Source organism: Argiope bruennichi, chromosome 1 (assembly GCF_947563725.1).
Source record: "Argiope bruennichi chromosome 1, qqArgBrue1.1, whole genome shotgun sequence".
In the NCBI taxonomy this organism is placed as follows: domain Eukaryota; kingdom Metazoa; phylum Arthropoda; class Arachnida; order Araneae; family Araneidae; genus Argiope; species Argiope bruennichi.
Genome location: NC_079151.1, coordinates 12,233,775 through 12,253,818, shown reverse-complemented (window position 1 = coordinate 12,253,818; position 20,044 = coordinate 12,233,775). Strand labels below are relative to the sequence as shown.

The 20,044-nt window shown below is 30.7% G+C and overlaps 1 protein-coding gene across 3 annotated transcripts in view; it reads left to right on the top strand.

Moving 5' to 3' along the window:
* The window catches only part of LOC129979916 (uncharacterized), a 149,918-nt gene that overhangs the window by 21,926 nt on the left and 107,948 nt on the right, over window positions 1–20,044 (top strand). Inside the window, exon 1 of one of the 3 annotated variants that reach the window (XM_056090757.1) lies at window positions 7,630–7,674. The exons of the other annotated variants lie outside the window; for them this stretch is intronic. The gene's annotated coding sequence lies outside the window, so the exon portion shown is untranslated. Of the gene's footprint in view, window positions 1–7,629; window positions 7,675–20,044 lie in introns of those variants that run through there. 3 annotated transcript variants of the gene reach the window in all.

Sequence of the window (20,044 nt, the reverse complement as noted above, 5' to 3'; positions counted from 1 at the left end):
CTCTACTAAAACTGTCGAAACATCTTAATAGGATGAAAAAAAAGTAAATACGGTAGATTTTTTTCGTAATGTGAATTGACGGAATTTTTAAAAATTTTATTGAATAGTTATTATTCTTAATCTATCTTGTTATATGAAATGGAGGAGCAGCGCACCTGCAATAATTGTATTAAATTAATAGTTATATATAATTTTATATATAACACAATTTTGTAGATGCGAAACACAAAGAGGAGACAAATTTGGAAATAACTTTTGGTAAGCACGGGGGAAGCACTGCTCGTATATGGGGGAAACAAGTGAAATGCATCTATTACATCACGATGCAAGAAGAAAATCTGATAAATTTTTTCTTTAAGGTTTTGACTAAGAGATTTGTTTAGGGATTTTTTTGACATGTGTCCATTTATCCCTTCGCTCAGAGTCTTGCGCCAGAATCCCCCACAAAACCAAACCAAACCCTTCGCTCAGAGCATGAGAATTTAAAGTGTTAGCATGTTTTAGAGCATGTTTTAAAAATAATTAAATAAAAAAATGGAATTTGATCATGAAATAAAAGAAAATTTTAGAATAAAGTAGTATGGGCTAATTAAAAAAAATCTATAATAAGAATTTAAATTAAATTTTTATATAGAATAAAGCCTTTTGTCTGGATTGCAAAATCTTATCTACTCTGCGAGTGTGGACCTGGAATATTATTCGCTTTTTTTGAAAGCCAGTTGGTCTGGTGCACATCGAGAATAATTTCAAGTTAAAATTAACTAATGGTAATATATTGTTAAAGTTTGAAATTGTGAAATTCATTCCTCCTCCTCCTCCTCATCCTAAGGAGGCTCACGCTTCTGTATTAGCTTTAGTTTCATTTTCCTCATTCATGAAATTAAAAATTGAAATGGTTTTTTATAAGATTTAGAAAAGTTCAGTGCCGAATATGGAAAGTTGTTTGGTTTATAATACTGAAATATATAAGTAAAACTTTAGAGTTGAATTCTCCGACTCATTAAAATAAGATAATTAAATGGATGTTAAAAATACTTCTCAATTGTGAGTTATAAGAACCTCAATTATAGGAAGTCATATGTATAACTGAGGGGTGCTAGATAGAGATATTTTGAAATGCTTTGAAGACATTAACTTTTACTAGTTACGTGATTACTTCGTCTGTTTGTTGCAGGAATTTCTGTTAGATCTATTGAAATATTTGTTATCCTAAGAAATAGGAATTTATCTTATATAACTAGCTGACTAGTTAAGTGGTATCCGTCTGCCTTTTGAGATGATTATCGCAATTATATAGAAATTTCCATCAATGAATTTGCATTTAAGAAGTTACAATAATTTATCTCCCCCATCCATTCACCTTGTGTGAAGTCTCCCGTGCTGCCGTCTGATTTTATTTTATCGTTTGTATTGAATCCCTGGTTTCCGGGATGGTGGCGTAAATGATTGCTTTTAACCACTCTCTTCTTTGCAAGAGGCAGCAAAGCGAATCGACCTATATATAATGGAAGCATCAAAACTGAAACACCCCTTTTTTATTCCCTTCATTTTCCAGCGGTCATTGATGTGGACTATGGTTAAAAATGCGAGGAAAAAAAATAACCAAAATTACATTGCAGTTTGTACGAAATCGCGTTACTCGAAATTTATTCTACCAGATTCTTCTCATTTTTTGGAATTTCTTATTACTCACGTAATTATTATTAATGATTGCAATTTTGCTGACTTTCTTATCACCGGTGATTCCGTAAAATTTTCAAACAAAACCGTTACATTAGTAAATAACTGGGGATTCTACTCATTCACAGCCAAAAATTTAGATGTGATATTTTGCTTATTCCTGTGGATTTCTGGAAAATGACATAATTTATTCCATTTATCTTTTCATGAATATATAAAAAGTTGCTACAAATGTTTTTCGCTGCTGGCTCTAATCGAATATGCGTTGTGCCTAAGCCTAAATGAAGAAAAAGGTAAAGGAAAAAGACTGTCTAGACAATATCTAATGATCGTTAAAAAATAACTTGTTACAAATTCGAAGAAATTAGCGGCAACACATTCGCAAAATCACGACACGGAAAACCACATTGATTTTGACAAATTAACCCCATTGAGACAAAGCAGGCACTGTGAGGGGAGAGAGAACTCGATAGATTTCGAACGCTTGATCGTGCCTACCAGTGAGAAGAGGAAACATGGGAACGTGATTTCCGTTCCAAAGATGATGGGGGTGAGTCTGCTACCTGTGAGGGCCCCAGCAGAACAATGGGCTATGTGTTCCTTATTTGGTAATGAGTTGCCTGTAATGCCGTAAATATGGATGTTGATGCTGTGTTTCACGACTTCGCCATATGCGGCTATAATTGTGGGTTTCAGTGGCCTATTTATTCTTAACTTAATTTGAACGCTGTTCTTTTGGGTGAGGATGTGATTTTTAATAATAGAGTTTTTAACATCATGGCCAAGGAGTTTGAGCTTTATCTGTTGAGTTTCCATTTATGTAATTGACAATATGGACTATTTTTGAAACAATGGCCATATTCATGTTTCTGCCTCAGAAGGATCACATCGTTTTGAGAGTAATAAAATTGAAATAGTTATAGAATGTTTCTTATGTTTAACGCAGTAAAAAAATTGTAAAGATTCATCTTCGGAAATTTCTGACACTTTTCTTTTAAATTATGATTTTAGAAAATTATAAGCAATTATTTTTGTTATTAAAAGGTTGATTCTCATTCTAAATTATATTGAATCTTAAATTTACTAATCCCTTAATCTAAGAATCGGGTTCCTAATTAGACGATATCCTCTATTTTGTTCATTTATCATTTTGTCTTTTGACAATATAAGGCCATTAGCGATATTGAAGCATTTTTAGTATTTTAAATCATTTAATACTTTCATTTAAATGCGGATTAAAAGTTAGTAATTCGATGTGCATGCTAGACTCGTCACTGTGTACGGAGAGTTTAAATCGTAAGAGGATTGTATGATAAATTTCTACTGTTTTATGGGATGAATTTTAAAAATGCATTTTCTGATTCACATATGAATTCTGAATGAAATTTTCATTTTTGAAGCATTCACTTTTTGCAAGGACTTTTTCTTTATAAGAGTCTAATAATTTTACAGAAATTGTTGATGTTTTCTCTCGATTTCTTTTGGAAGAGAAAATCTTTAATCCATTTATTTTTGTGCAGGGAAATGCTGCAAAAGAAAATTGGCGCATTGTTTAATTTTTTCCATATCTTTTTAATGAAGACATGCGATGGTTTTGAAAAGATTTGATATAATTTTAGTTCTAGAAACGACAAAGAAAATGTGAAAACTTTTACTGATTTTTAAAAATAAATACTGACATTTTACTGCCTTTTACAAATATATGTATTCATATATTCGTTGAATTCATTTAATAGGACTGACATAAGAAAGCATTGATTCTGACGTAATAATCCAAATTCCTCATAGTACAAAATTCAAAATATAATTTTAAAAAATTTGATTTTAAGTTTTCTAATAAAGAATCTTTCATCTATTAATCCAATTTATCGCTTATATTTGTAAAAAGAAAAGCATATCTACCTAATATTTTAAAAAAAAAAGATGTTTTAAAAATAAATGAATCATTTAAAATTTTTTTGATTTACATCTGAAAGCATGAAGATTTTTAAATTGTTATATTTAAGCTGAATTAAGTATTGTCATTTACAAGAATATCCTTATTTCGAACAATTTTAGGGAAAAATTTTGTAAAAAATTATAACGAAAGAATTTTTATTTTATTTTCTTCACAAAATGATAAAATCTGAAAACTATAAGAAATCTATGAATTTGAAAACATGAAACCTGAAACTTTTTTTACAAAAAGGCACAAAATATATTAGCTTGAAAGAAAATAAATCAGTAATGTTTAAAGAGATACTTCTAAGAATACCTCTTTTCTTTCATTTTTTATAAATTCGTTACGTATTAAATCAAATGTAAATATAATTGATATTTGATATAATAAAACTCTTTAGTTCAAGGTCCTAAAATTGTTTTACTTTGTTTTCATTTTCTTCTGAAGCTCTTGTTGCCATAGCAAAATGGTAGTCTTGCTTCGCTTTCTCATAGTAAATATTAAGCATTGATTATTCTATATATAAACATTTGTCAGATAAAATTTCGGAATAAAAAAAAGTTAGTTTTCCAGTTTTTTTCCCCATATATATATATATATATATATATATATATATATATATATATATATATATATATATATATATATATTCCTTTCTCAAACACGTCCGTTATCAGTAGCCTCCATAAAATTTCATAGTGATGACCATTTAACAGAAATACGGCAAATTATTTAACTTTCTTTCTTCACAATAAGTGCGTTTCCTTGGCCTACTTCGGTGTCGAGTCATCAGAAACTTTATGAGCATTGTTTCATTCGCGTTTCTTTTGAAAAGGTCAAAGCACTGTGCGTAGGGGAAAAAAAGAACGATTACAATCTTGTATTTTGACGAAATCTTGAATCTTGTATTTTGACTGCCTTTTTAAGCTCTAAAATATTACATTCTCGTTGATTCTTCGGAAGTGTTCTAATTTGAAGATAAAAAGCTTTTGTTTAAAACGTCAAGTTTTATAGAATTTCAGGGTGTTTGCATTTTACTGTCAAGAAACTAATGTTTATAGCATATTAGCTATTTTTAAACCTCAGGAAAGAGGATTAGTAGATTGTATCAACAGAGAAAATGTACCTTTCCTTTGAGTTTGTGTATTTTGTTAAACACGTTTGATAGCTGATTCTAGCTGTTAGATAAATCGTGTTAAACGTGCCTCGTTTTGAATCTGTTAGGAAATACCAGTGGGAAAAGGTGCGTCATCATAGATGAGTATAATGCTGAGCTGTCTTTTTTCTTACCTCATTTTCGCATTCATTGATTAAATTAGGAATAAATATTGGGCTTATTTTTATTATCAAATACATGGTAAAATTTTCCTGAGAAGTACATTTGTATGCATCCTGAGTAGTCTGATTTTGCAGATTGCTTGCAAAGTAAAATAAATTCTCAAATAAAGAGAATACACAGTTATGATTCATTCGAGAAATCTGTAAAAAGCGATTTTTTTTTTTGTTGGTGTTGTAGTAGTTGAATTGAATTTTTAAAGTGTCGAAGTGAATATTTATAAATATGAATATATATTTTCTTTGAACATAATCGGCAACATAAAAAATCTTCAAATAGTTGCACACCTTGGAACTAAGTCTTATTATAATAATCTCCCGAGTTAAATTTTTAGTGAACAAAATTCATAAAAAATAAACGATAACTTTTTTTAAAAAATTGTAATGTATTTATTATCAATTTTATAGTTAGTCTGAGAAAGCAATTCTTTTCCTAATGCCTGTATTGAGGTGTTTCTAAAAATAGGCATGATTTAATGACTTTTTTACGGTGATAAATATCTTAAAGTGATTTTCATTAATACTAAACCTAATATTTTTTTTTAAATACGTAAAATGGTTAGAATCAAGATGAGGTTTAAATCAGTTATTTAGAATTTAAAATAATGATAAACAGATTTTCGTCCATACAATATTTGAAATATAATTTTGAAATTCCAACGATATTTGGACATGCGCAAATTCAACTATTTATCCTATCAAGAACAATATGATACTGCCGTAAATGTGTCAACAATTTCACATATATGCAAATGAAGTACATGTAACATAAAAATTTATAAACTTTGAGCAAGTAAAAATAGTTGACATTCTTTTGAAATGATTCACTATTATTCCGAAAATTTAAATGTCTCTATTTTCTGCCATTAATGCAAGAAACGAAGAAATAAATCCCTCCCCTTACAAATAAATATTAATGTATTTAAATTGATAGTTTTGAATTTTTAACCTGTTTAAGATTTGAGAAGTAATCATAATTTCTTGTTTTGATAAAAAGTAATACATCATTTTAGTAATAATTGCTCTTGGAAAAAGTGAGCATTTTGGTAATAGTCATTAAATGTTACCCTATTATTTTATAGAATCATGATGTCATATTTTCTATTATTTTAATTTTTAAGAAGAATTTTTCGAGGAATGTGATCTTCAGTGACAGTTATGTCTCTTAATGCATGTGAAAAAATATTATAATTGGTTGCAATTTTATTTCCAGAAGTTAATGCTCAAAATTTCATCATCATTTTTTTATTATTTCATTCTCCATCCGCTTCAAGTGGAAGTACTTTGTTTCGTCCAGCTTTCTCTTCCACGCAATTACTCTACAGCTTTCTGATGCTGGCGAGTTACAAGTTCTGGTGTAATTTTGCATGTCTGTCCATTCCTTTGTCCTGGTTCAGACAACCGTGACTATTTGATGAGTTCCAGCCTGTGCTTGAGATGCCCGATTGTGGGAATGGCGAGGCTGCTACCGAATAGCATGCGACAGTATTGTGTTGCTGAATTTTCGTCGTGTTCTTTTCGAAGAACACGTGGGAAAACTGTAGTGATTAACTGCGAATATTATTTGAAGCTTCTGTCTTAAATTTTAGATACTTAAGAAAATGTACCTTCATTTAAATGAAACGTTACAGCTAAATAAAACATTTTTGCATGACTATATTATGTTAAACGTTTTGATGGATTTCTGTTCACCGAAAATAAGTAGAGAATAGTTGTGCATGGAGCTGCACAGATGCATAAAATTTGTTTTTAAATGTATTTTTGTATAAAAATTATTGCTTACATTTCAAATTTGAAAATGAAAACTTTATGGGTTTTTATCCTTTCAGAATAAAAAAATAACAAAGTAAGCAACTGGATTTTAAAAATTACAAGCTTATTGAATAAAATATAATCATACCAGTTAGCATATTTAGCAAGTACTAAACCAAATAAATGGATGCTTATAATTCTAATAAAAATCGAAATCATTTTATCATATTGATTTTCTGAGTTTGCTCCCCCCACCCCGCCTTTTTTTTTTTTTTTTTGCTATTTGATTTAATTGCCTTTTTCCCCTAATTTCTTCATATTAGAAATTTACATGTACTAACTGGATCATAATTGCAGAAAATTTACCGAAACTCTGCATTCCTGACTGCATTAAACGCATTAACCGTTTTACCCAAGTGTCATTCGTGCATCGATTTATCGAATTTCGATAGTTGTAAGCAAAAAATAAACCATTCATAACGATTAAAATTCAATATTAAAATTTCTTCGAATACATAGATAAGTCAAGTATTCAATGGATTTCCATTTGAATCAAAATAAGAAAATATTCCCAAAACAGAAGGTGTCATCTTATTAGATAGTCAAGAAAATAAAATATTTTAAGCGGTTAAGCTGAGTAACATGCACGTAGAAAAACAAATCAGATATATTTGATACGTCTATAGTATGTTTCAAAGTAAATTTCGCCAACTGAGAGAATTGTGGTATGCGTCTTATTAATCCGAATAATACAAGATTTGAAATTCAGATGATTTCAGATACCATTTACTAAATAAAAATAAGTAAATAGAAATAAAGTGAAAAAAAACCCAGCGTGGTATTCTTAAAACTGTCTCGCATACTCTTCCAATGATCTCTTTGCTCTGTATAAAATTGTGGACTTCGTAAAGCCGTGAATGCCTGGCATGGCATTGGTGAACGATACTTACGAAATATAGATATTCGAGGTGAGTCTAGCATTTTTATTTAATCTATCACAAGAATATGTATTTTGGACCTCTTTTGTCTGGCCGATTAACTCAATTTGATTCGAAACTACAATCGTAATCAAAAGATCCTATACCAAATTATTATTTAAGCCATTGCATTTATAAATAATTGTTTTTACATGCTTGTGAAAATACAGAACAATAAACTATTAACTGCTTAAGGAATTTGGCTCAAAATTTGATATAGATCTACATTTTATATGCTGAATTTGTGCACCCAATCTTATTTACATAGTATTTTCATTTTGCAATTATTGAATTCATTTGTACTCGAACAGCCAACCAGGCTTCTTGTGAATGGATTTCATTGAATATTTAATAAAAATCTACAAACTTGATTGCAATTCCGTACATTAAATACTATCCAACTCAAAGAAGCTTTGAATTATTTCTGTTCACAAACAGATGCAATGGCAAAAATGTCCTTTTTGAGCACGAAGAGATCTGAAACGTGACGATTCGTCAAAATCTCAGTTCGAATTTTTTTGAAGGTTACAATACTTCCTCTATACTTCGCACTCTACCACGTAACGAATGATGACTCGAAGGTCTGTGAAAGTTTGCTGTCACACTGTGGAAGCTGCTTTGTATGATTATTATGACCTATTGCAACGACGCTGTTGAAGTTTTGGGATCACAAAACTTGTCAATATGTCTAAATATCGTTGTCCAGTGACAGAAGAGATTTAAATCTTTGTATAAATTACCTCTTACATTTTTCTCAAACATTCTTAGTGCCTGCTATCGCTTTTATCTCGGATCATTTGAAATTTTTGTGCCCTTTTAATCTATTTTTTTATATATATATTTCCATTTAATAATTGATGAACACATCATCATGCAACGGTATACACGCAATTTGAACTTCATATTATTTGGACAAAAAGAATACTTTCTTTAGACTTCCCCGTCACTCGAGTTGAAATTTGATTTTAACAACATTGCACCTGCTTTCCTTTAGACTGAGCATTGGTTTTGAGATGAAGTTTTAGTTACGAGACATAAAGGTGCTTGATTAATGATCAGTTTCTACTCTGAGTGACCTTGATGCACGTTCAATGGAGCATTATGGAAAATCTAAAGAGGAGCATGGCTTTTCAGTCTTCGTTCGTATCACTTAACTATGGCTGCAAACTACGAAAGCCATTCCTAAACAATCCCCTTCTAAATAGGGTTTCATATAACTTAACAAAACTTTAAATTAAAGCCTCAGCGTCAATAAATGCAGTGATATTACTTATATATTGACGAAAATTTGAAGATCTTTGATATATAGGAACTAAAAGGCTTTCTTTACATTCCTTCCAAAATTAAATTGTTTCAGGCAGATATAAAATAATGCTGGCGTGGAAATTATTAATTTTGTCATTTTTTCGGCATCCGAATATCGTTTCTTTAACCGCTAATGGTATTAAGCTAAAAAATTTCCAATAAATCTTTTCAATCCTTTCAAGCCATGCTCTTAAATTCCTTTCAAACTATATACTTATATTTGATAATTTAAATTCTACCTACCTTTAAAAGTAGAACATCAATGATATGAAATAATAACATGATCAACTTGTTAAAAATTATGCGTTTTTAGTAAAAATAGGTACTAAATTTTCGGTAACAATAAAAAAAAAAATTATTCGTAAATAGAATGCCCAAGTTTGGAAATCATAGTTAATATAGTTATAACGAACGCTTTTCATAAAAAAAAAAAAAAGTTGATTAGTAACAACTAATTTTATGGAATGTATCCAAAAAAATTGAAAATTAAAATGACTCGTGGAAAAAATTCAGTTTTTCACGAAGCATTGTAGAAATTTGTTTTTTAACCCGTGTTTCATTTTATATACAGTGGCTCCCAAAATTGAGTATACATTATACTCTTTCTTTTTTAATTTTATTCTTTTTTAACTTAACATTCCTATTTATGGCTAATATTTATAAGAACAAAAAAATATAAATTAACAAAAGTATTAGGCTAAAAAACAAAACGGAGGAATCAATAATATTTTTATTACAGTAATTTTTATGTCAAACTTATAAATTCCAAAGTCCAAAAATTGAGTATACACCTTATATAATATGCGACTTGACTACTATTATTTATTTTAAAATGAATAAGTCAAATAGTTTTGTTACTTTAATTGGCAATCATTGATTTTCAAGTGAAAACAAACGTTTTGGTTATCATAATGAGCTCCAGAAATAAAACAAATGTTGAAATTCAGAAACGTGTTATTCGATTATCTGAAGATGGTAAATCTCTACGAGAAATCGCAAGGAAAATTCAACGCAGTCACGAATGTGTTGAAAAAATTATCTAGAAGTATAAAATGTATAGCCGAATTGTTAATAAACCTGGAAGGTGGAAGAAAAGAAATCCTCTTCTCTTGTCACGACCAAGAGAAGAAGTAGCAAACAATCTTAAGGTGAATGCTACAAAAATTGCTACATTTACTTCAAGAACAATTGTAAAGTGTGTTTCTGCAGAAATAATTCAAAGAGTAATCTGAAAAGCAAATTATAATGGTTGCGTAGCCAGAACAAAACCAATCATTTCCAAAGTAAATGGAGAGAAAAGAATTTCATTTGCTAAAAGTCATATTTCAAAACCTCTGGAATTAAGTAATATTCAGTGACGATAGTAAGTTCAATGTTTTTGGTAGTGATGGTCGATGTTATGTTTGGAGAAAGTCCAATTTTGAACTTCTTCCCCAAAACACCAATGCTTCTGTCAAGCATGGAGGTGGTTCACTTTTTGTATGGGGCTGTGTGTCTGCAAAAGGAATGGGAAATTTAGTTTTCATTGATGAAATCATGGACAAAATCAAATATTTGGATATATTGAAGAACAATTTTAAAACAAAGTGCCCAGAATTTGGGTTTAGGGTCAAGTTTTTTGTTTGAACAAGATAATGATCCGAAGCATACAGCTAAAATAGTTAAGTGATGATTGTTGTATAATTGTAAATTGCAATTGCACACCCCTCCTCAATTTCCAGATCTCAATGTGATTGAAAATTTGTGGGCACAATTAAGACAATCAGTTCAAAAACACAATATTAGGGGCAAGGAACACTTAAAAAGAGTATTACAAGAAGAATGGTCGAAAATATCCGGCGAAACAACTCAAATTCTTGTCAACTCAATGCCACATCGTTTACAAGCTGTTCTAAATTCAAAAGGATATGGAACAAAATATTAATTTATCTTTTTCTCTTTTTGTTGACAGATTTTGCTAGATGTATACTCAATTTTGTGACTTTGACATTTGTAACTTTGACATAAAAATTACTGTAATAAAAATATTATTGATTCCTCCGTTTTGTTTTTTAACCTAATATTTTTGTTAATGTATATTTTGTCGTTCTTATAAATATTAGTCATAAATAGGAATGTTAAGATCAAAAAGAATAAAATTGAAGAAGAAAGAGTATAGTGTATACTCCATTTCGGGAGCCACTGTATATCTAGAAATCTATGAACAGTATTTTAGGGCATTTTTTTTCTTTTATTTATTGTAATTTCGAATTTCATATAATTACAAGCAGATAATTTTCAAAGATTTTCAAAACTGTTTCGTATCAATGAGGCAAGAGCATGTGCTTCAGTTTCCATAAAACTATGAAATAAAAATATTTCGATGCAACCACAAAGGGAATCTGTTTTCGATAATCGTTTTTTAACATGCTGACTCTCACTAACGCCATTTGGTTGAAGACTCGCACTTACCTGATTAGCTTATCTTTTTTGTACTAATGATATAGTAAGGAAGTACTCTAATTAGATAGAAAATGTGAATTAGATCAGCTATTGTGTTAATTAAAGTTTAGTTTTTAAAAATAGAATGTGAAGCCGAATCTGTCATTATTTACAATGATGGAATGCATCACTTTTTTAGAAAATATTCAAATTAAAATTCTATAAATCCTTTTCCACTTAAATTACTGTATATAATATGTATATAGATCCTATCCCTGAATATTAAAGTGAAAGAAATGATTGTTAAACAGCACGCTATAATTTTTATCCGGAAATGCTAATGTCAGTATGCTCCAATCCTTCCATTCAACCATTTTTCCCTTGAAAACCGTAAATAGGGTATTGAATTTCAAGACAAAAAAAAATCCTGCAGCTGGTTTCAGATAACAGAAAAACGCGGTACATCTGGCGACTGAGTTATTTATCAGAATGGAAATAATCGTTTTTCTTTTTCATCTACTCTCGTATACGGATTTGTTCAAAAATGACAAAATATTAAAGATTCATTCGAAAAATTATACTAAATTAAAAGAATTGACTCTTAAATTCGAAATATAACACGACAAAAAAATAGCGTCTTTTACTTAACTTTTTACTTTTACGAGGTATTCCATTGCATTTTGAACAACATATATTCGGATGAAGTCTATCGGTCCAGCTGTTCGGATATAAGTTAACACGATAGTTACAAACTGAAATATCTAGATGGATAAAATTTGGTACACAGATTTAACATTTATACTGTAAACACTACCAAATTTTCAGCCAAATCCAACAAAGGATTGAACCCCTGTGAATTTGTGCAATTTTGTATGGGATTTTGGGATGCAATTGTAGTCAAATTTTGATTTCAATCGGTTGGGGAAAAAATGTATCTAAAACACAAATTTATCTTTATTTATAGAGTATGGGGAAACGCTTTGGGAAGATCACACCCACATTCAATTAGAATAAAGTATATCGTTTGCACGAGTTTTATTTCTGACATGTAACCGATTTTTCAACTTCGCATTGCAAGTAGTTCGTGGTGCCATTCTCAAGCCTATGGCGGAGTTTAAGGTCAGAAGTCATTAAGGTCCAGATTCATATCCACTGAGCCTGACCCCGACCTTGTAATTCGATACCACGTGAAGCTACGCCGACACCTGCGCCCGCCTTTCTTTTCAGGTCATTTTTTTTCAAGGTAAGGGGATTGTAGTACACTCTTGGGAACTCGAAATGAGTCTCAAATATATCTTTCGTGATATACAAAAGAACGCTGTATCATTCGATTCGATTTAGAGCGCATTTGACAGCACAATGGCCGATAAAATTTTACACAGTAAATATTTACTATCCGTTTTTCCAAACTGCGATAAAGTATAATGGGAATTTTGAATATATATTGAATGTTCTTAAATTCCTTTTATATGACCCATTTCTTAGAAGCTAAATTCCGATTGATGACGGCAACTTTGTTTCACCTGCGCTTTGTAGATACGGTTAACAATTATAATTATTCTGATATTATAAATTGCTCTGATTAATTTTTAAAATAAAAAAAAAATTAAAGGTGTACTGTAATGCCAGTTATCAAAGTAAATTAATAAGTGATTTAGCATTATTTATTATTCTTTTGCCGAGTTGTTTTTGAGGATAAACTTAGCTAAAATTATTATTGGCCTTGAAGTATGCAATCGTCTAAATAAAGCTATATGGAATTTCCACTGAAGTTTTTTTTTTCCTTATTATAACTATTGTTTAATATAAATACTGTAGATATACATTTGAGTGTTAATAATAGTTTTGTTTATTGATCATCATCAAATTACATCTTATTTCCTGACGAACTTCTGCATTAAAAAGCATTTTTTCCTCTCTTTACATTATATAAAGTTGTTAAATACGTTACAATTTTAAAGTTGCAATATTTAATTATGTCAAATTCCTTCAATAATAATAAATACCATAAAATTATTTTAAATTTTTACTGTCACTCTAATGACTTAATTATTTGAAAGTAGAATTTAAACATAATTTACATTCTTATAAGATAGGAATCATTTTTTAATAGTTTTGATAGTTTTTTGATAGTTTTTTTTAAATAGATGTTACAGTTTTTAAATAGATGTTACAGTTTTTAAATAGATGTTACAGTTTTTAAATAGATGTTACAGTTTTTAAATAGATGTTACATTTTTTGATAGTTTTTTTTAAAGATGGTCGTATGAATTTGAGTAGAGAATTTTAAATTAATAAGAAGTAATATTCTATCAAAAATATATTCGTATATATCTATTGAATCAATATTCACTTAGAATCTAGAATAATTATCTTTGAGTTAATGCAATTAGATGAATTTCATCGAACAGCACACATTATGTGGAAAGAAAAGCATAGAATTTACTTGCTTAAAAGCATTTCATGTTATTATAATTGTTCATTCAACTCGTACCAAATCTTTCATTTGGAGCAAGCATATTGTAAAAGAAATACGAAAATATCGCGAGTGCTGTCTGGACTTTTTCTTATACTTTCACTTCTTGTGTACACACGATCATGCCGCCACCATTAAACGTAGCAGTATCAACAAGTATATTTTCACTGTATGGTATACTTGGTATAACACTCTTTAGTTAACTAGTTCATTTTTTATCGCCTTTCACATACACAAAGATAGGCAGTCCAGGAAATGATTTATATTTTCCGAAATTCGATGAGAAATATACATGCTCATGAAACAGTATCCGACAATTCATCTATCTATAAACCTTGCGTTTAACCACACTTAGAAATTAGTTTCAGATCTACTATTCTAGAAATAAATCAAAATCCATCATTCCTGTAATGTTCGACCCACTCAGTCGGATAGACACATTTCTCGTCAATGGATGTCCTTCAAAATTTATAAAAACTCAGGATATTGGTAGATAGAACTGCTTATAAAATGTCATCCATCTTGTTGTGGTTGTTTTGAATTATCGTATTTTCAGACGGATCAGCAAATAATCTATTAATAGTTTTTCAGAAGCTAAGGCATATAAAACATGAAAACTCGTGAAAAACTTTAAAAAAAAATATTTTGACGATTGTAATATTTTTTACTTACAAATATCAAGTACGATTAAATAAAAAAGGATTAAAAAAATAATTGAAGTGAATAAAGGAATTCCTTCAGATTTCCGAAACTTCATTAACATTAAAAGAATTGTAAAGCCTCGAATGAGAATCGCATTCGTTCATTCTCGAAATACGTCAAAACATCCGAAATACTCACGTTCAGAAAATGATCCATATTTTTATTGGGGATTCTCATTTTTCTTCTTTATTGATTTCCAGCCTCATCACATCATTTATTTGGCGGTTATTTATTTCCTTCTCGTTTCTTATATCATGACAGTAATGGATGGTGAGATCTATTCAGAAAACAGACAAAATCAATATTTCATACACTTGACGCTGTTGATGGAGTCCTCGTCATTCAGCAAAAGTTTACGCATTTTTTTCTTTTCATGGAAATTTTGTTCTCTGGGCATATTCGGACGTTATGTTACTAACGACAAGTGCAAGGTTCTGAAATGTATAAATTTCTCTTTCAAGAATTTGATTAAAATTTTCAAGAAGATTCAAATAAACATCGCAATTTTAAAAATAATCTCTTACACCATTTTTTAACTGTAACATATTTTTCCGATTATTTCTTTACCTTTAATAACAGACGAGAAAAAAGGAATAACTTTTATCATGAAGTAACTAAATAAATTTTGTTTTTTATAGCTTCATTCTAATTAAAAACTAATGCTTTAAAATGCAGTTATATATATTACCGGCAAACTATGAAACCTCGGCATTCCATGGAATGCGGACGATTTTAGGCAAAGTATGGAATATGAGAATTATTACATATTTTCCCTAGGCATTCTATAGAATGATAAAGGCTATTTGGGCAAAGTATGAAAACAGTTCCTGATAAATGACGTATATATAAATGACGTGCATTCCCCAAAAATCCAAATGCTATCCTGAAAAGTTAGTGAGAGCGCTATTTAAAAAAATGTATTCAATATGTGGTGAAAGCTTATAAGCCAGTTAACAACTACGCTGCATGAGCAATTGCTTTTGTATCATGGCCATGCTACTGGACTGCGAATCACAAGGTCCCAGGTTCTATTCTCGCTCATCCCAATTCACCACAAATATATATAGAGAAAATCAGAAGTTGTGCAGAACAAAATTTATGCCTATGTTAAAAAGGGAAATAAAATGTTCATATAAAAAATAAGGAATTAAAATTAATGTAATTGTTGAAATATGGTAAGCTTGAATTGCATTTTGAATTACATTTCTAATAATGCAAAAAACATTTCATATTTTGGCGCTTTATTTTACACATTCGTTTAACAAATCATTTCACTGGGCTAAGGCAATTGCAACTGACCGGAGAGGAATTTCATGGTAAGGAATATCTTCAATTCAATTCAAAGTAAGTTCTTAGGGCATAAAGGGAATTGTGATCTCGCATATGTTTGTTTTAAAATTCCTTTAGAAATTCCAAGTTGTACCTATCCTCTGTCACATTCATTGCAATTTCCAATATACTTCGCGAATCATCTCAAGCCTCGTTGATGTCAGGAATGAGAATTCGCACAGTAGTTCCCAAAAAAGCAATGGGATTTTTTTTTCTTCAGAATCCATTTTGATTTTTTGGCTTGTGTTTTCAGATTGATTTTAGAATTTATTTTACCTTCAATAGCATTTTCAGTATCGGAACAAAGGGTGCAAAAAATATCCATTATCATCTCTACTAGCATGACCACACAAGGTATGAACTTTTTGATCGAAATGAATCGGAGATGTATTTCATACTTTGCCGGTTTCTCATTTGGTATTCTATAGAATTTCTAGAAAATGTGTGAAATGTGAATCGTTTCATACTTAGATGGTTAGTTTTAGGCATTATATACAATGCCGGATTTCATACTTTGCCGGTAACATTTATAAATCTGAGCAACTGGATTTATTTATTGAAAAGTAACAACAAAATGCTTTTGAATATATAATTCTAAAGTCCGGATCACAAAGAGCATAAAAAATTAACCGCGGTTGGAGGAAAAGTGAAATAAAATAATTCTAGATTGCTAAAACATTACAATAGCGATATTTTACTGTGCTTTGAAATCTAAAACGATTGGAAAATGTTCAATTGTTTTCGCAACGAGGTTAAAATGGTCACTTTGGTTTAATCATGTTAAAATGAAAAAATAAAATTACCATCTGTATGTCAGTATAGATTATGGCCACCATAGAGGGCAATACAAAATTCCACATGCCATGCATGATTTTTACAACATTATCCAATTGCTGTTGAAATAATTTATTCTATTCCTCTGTCTGTGTACGGATGAGGGCGCACTTATTTATTGGAGGGCATTGTCGATCAGCAAGATTCCTCCGCAAAATGGGATTCAGATCTGAAGACCATGCTGGCTATTCGAGGCATTGAATATCCTTAATCTCTAGACAGCTCTGCATAGCGACTTTCCGATGACTTGTTGCGTTGTCGTCTATGATAAGAAATTTATCAGAACCAAGGAACATGCAAACACGATTCAGCAAACAATCATTAATGCATCATTTGTCGATCATAGTTGCAGTTAGAAGCACATAGAGGGGCTTACGGCCATTGAGCAAGATACAAACCTATATTATGACGCTTCATGTAGAATACCGGTGCCTTTGCTGTATGTTTACTGAACTACATGCAGTACATCTCTCATACCAGATTAGGTGTCGAGAATCAGACAAGAGACTGTTTTTCATCTGAGAAAAGTATGTAAATCCAGTCCTCTTCCTTACAATTTCGATGCTGAAGACACTATTGCAAACGGGAGGTACGGTATTTGGACAATGGAATGCATACAACGGGATGGAGGGCTTTTAGTCATCTTGTTGCAAACGTCTGGCGACAGTTTTTTTTCAGATGCACTTGCCAGAACATGAAGAAACTGATTAACTACCTGACTGGCTGTGCTACGCCTGTTCCTTTTTATCGACAGCACTGTGTACTATCTTCTGCCAAGAACACGACCTCCCGCGTGATGTTCGCTACACATTGCATTTGTTTGAGATGATTTCCAAAGTCTTGAAACAACGCTGTGGCGGATGTGGAATTCCCTGTCATCATCTGTTATTTTTCGCCCTTCTTCAATCTTGCCAATAATACGGCCATGCATTAAATTATGTCAGGGAGACATAACAAAAATTGTATGTTTATCAATTGATTGTTTTCCATTAAATTTGGTGTTTTAGCAACAACACTTTGGTTATCAACACTTTAAAGTTCAGCAATCCCAAATTTTCATTCTTACCACATATCTTACTGTATCCTGCACTTATTCTAGCTTCCACATTTGCCTACCTTCCATTTTTGTGGTTGCTATCGTAACTGCTATCATCCATCCTTAACGATTATCCACCATGACCTCATATAGATCATACAGTAGTTTACTTACGTAAAATTGGCTCATACTCCTGAGCTTGTAACTTGGCTTCCATACTTTTCTGGCCTCGACTCACTGGATTCCTTGATTTTAGGATTTTGTTCCCCCCCCCCTCCTCCTTCTGTAGTAAAAAATGTGCATGAATGAGTAACATCTCCTTTTTCTTCAGTACGCATGGTTAATGACCTGATAATATAGAATACTCTTACACAGGCAGGGGGGGGGGGTTACAGTATTCCAACTATTAACTTGGAGGTTCTACCTACAGTATCCCAACCGTCAGGGTCCGACTTAGCCTAATTGGGGCCCGCGGCAAAAACTACTTTGGGGGGCTTCCTTCTACTTCACTACTTCAGTAATAAAGAACGTTCATTAAAGAAGGAAAAGTAAAATAAACTTTCTATTCGATTTGGGGGCTCCCACTGATGTGGGGGCCAAGGGCAGCTGCCCCGTATGCCCCTGCCTTAGTCAGGGCCTGCCAACTGCTTTGGAGGTTGGTGTGTTCCGTTCACTAACCTCCAAGAATCGCGTTGTGATTCTTTTCAGATCATTACGTGATCTCAGTTCGCTTCCTTCGATCATCTTATAGTTAAGCATTTCTGAAAGTAATAAAAAAATTATAAGCATAATCTTTAATAAAAATATATCTTTTTTTTAAAAAATTACATAAACTCATAACAGAAATTTTTATCAAATATTAAATACCAAATCTTAAATTTTTGAAATTGAATTAAATTAAATCAGAATTTTAATATTTTCTGGTAAAAGAGAGATATGTGTAAATGTTAAAAAACAAACATATAATGCTGAGATGTTTAAAATTCAAAATTGAATTTACTTTTCCACTGTGTTTTAATAATGTGTATTTCATCAAAAGTAATCAACTTAACCCTTATGTTCATTTTGTATAGTATACTATACATACAACTTTATAAAAATATACTACCACTGTAAAATTTATTTTTAACTTAATTTTATTAAACACATGGCATTTCTAGACGTTTATTTATACTTAAAAAATAAAAATAGTAGTTTATCTGTCATAATTTTAAATCGGTTGTGAAAAATAACCGTCAAGATGCGCCGCTCAGGTTTATCTAAGGTAAGTTTTATTTTATTTTTATGTTTGTACCCCTAAATATGTATGTTTATTATAAAATACACATGCATGTTTGTTCTTACATGCACCTAATTAATACACCTAATAATACACCTATAATACACCTAAATGTTTGTTCTTACACATTTTTATATATACATACTTATAGGGATTGCAATGCCGGTATACCGGGATACCGAATGCCGGTATACCGGGATACCGAATACCGGTATTTTGAGCCATTTGTACAATTTTGTAATACCGATATTCACAAGTTTAAATACCGGTTTTTCGGTATTTACTAGAAATTTTTAAAATTGTCTCCACTATGTGTTCAGGGATCGCCAACATAGCAAAATAGTATAAGTTTTTGTTTTTATGTCTCCCTGACGGGCGAAATTAATTAACAAATTAATGGCTTAATTAATTGCTTAAATCTAAATTAGCGAAACATGGATTATCTCTGAAAGAAGAAATCGTATCCATAATGACTGATGGAGCTACAGTTATGAAAAAAAAAAGTTGGAAAGTTGATTGGTGCAAATCAGCAATTGCGCTATGCTCATGGAATTCAGTTAGGAATAATAGATGTATTATACCAAAAAAATAAAGAACAGAAGAATCCAAATACTGTGGATATAGAAACTTCGGATTCCAACTTTCAAGAGAGTGAGAGTGATATTGACAATGAAGATAATAACAATGTAATTGTTGAAGAAGTCATTGCTAATAACGATGAAATATTAACCCATCAAGAATTGCTTCCTATAATTTATAAAGTTCGAAAATTGTTAAGATATTTAAACGTTCCTCTATAAAAGATGGCATATTATTAAAATACATACTAACTGAAAATAAAACAGAATATATGTTAATATTAGATTTTAAAACACGTTGGCACCGTTTACTCCTAACAGCATACATCACACTAGAAAGCACACATCACTATCTGAAGATTATATATTACATTGAAAAATCGCACAGAAGAAAGGCATAT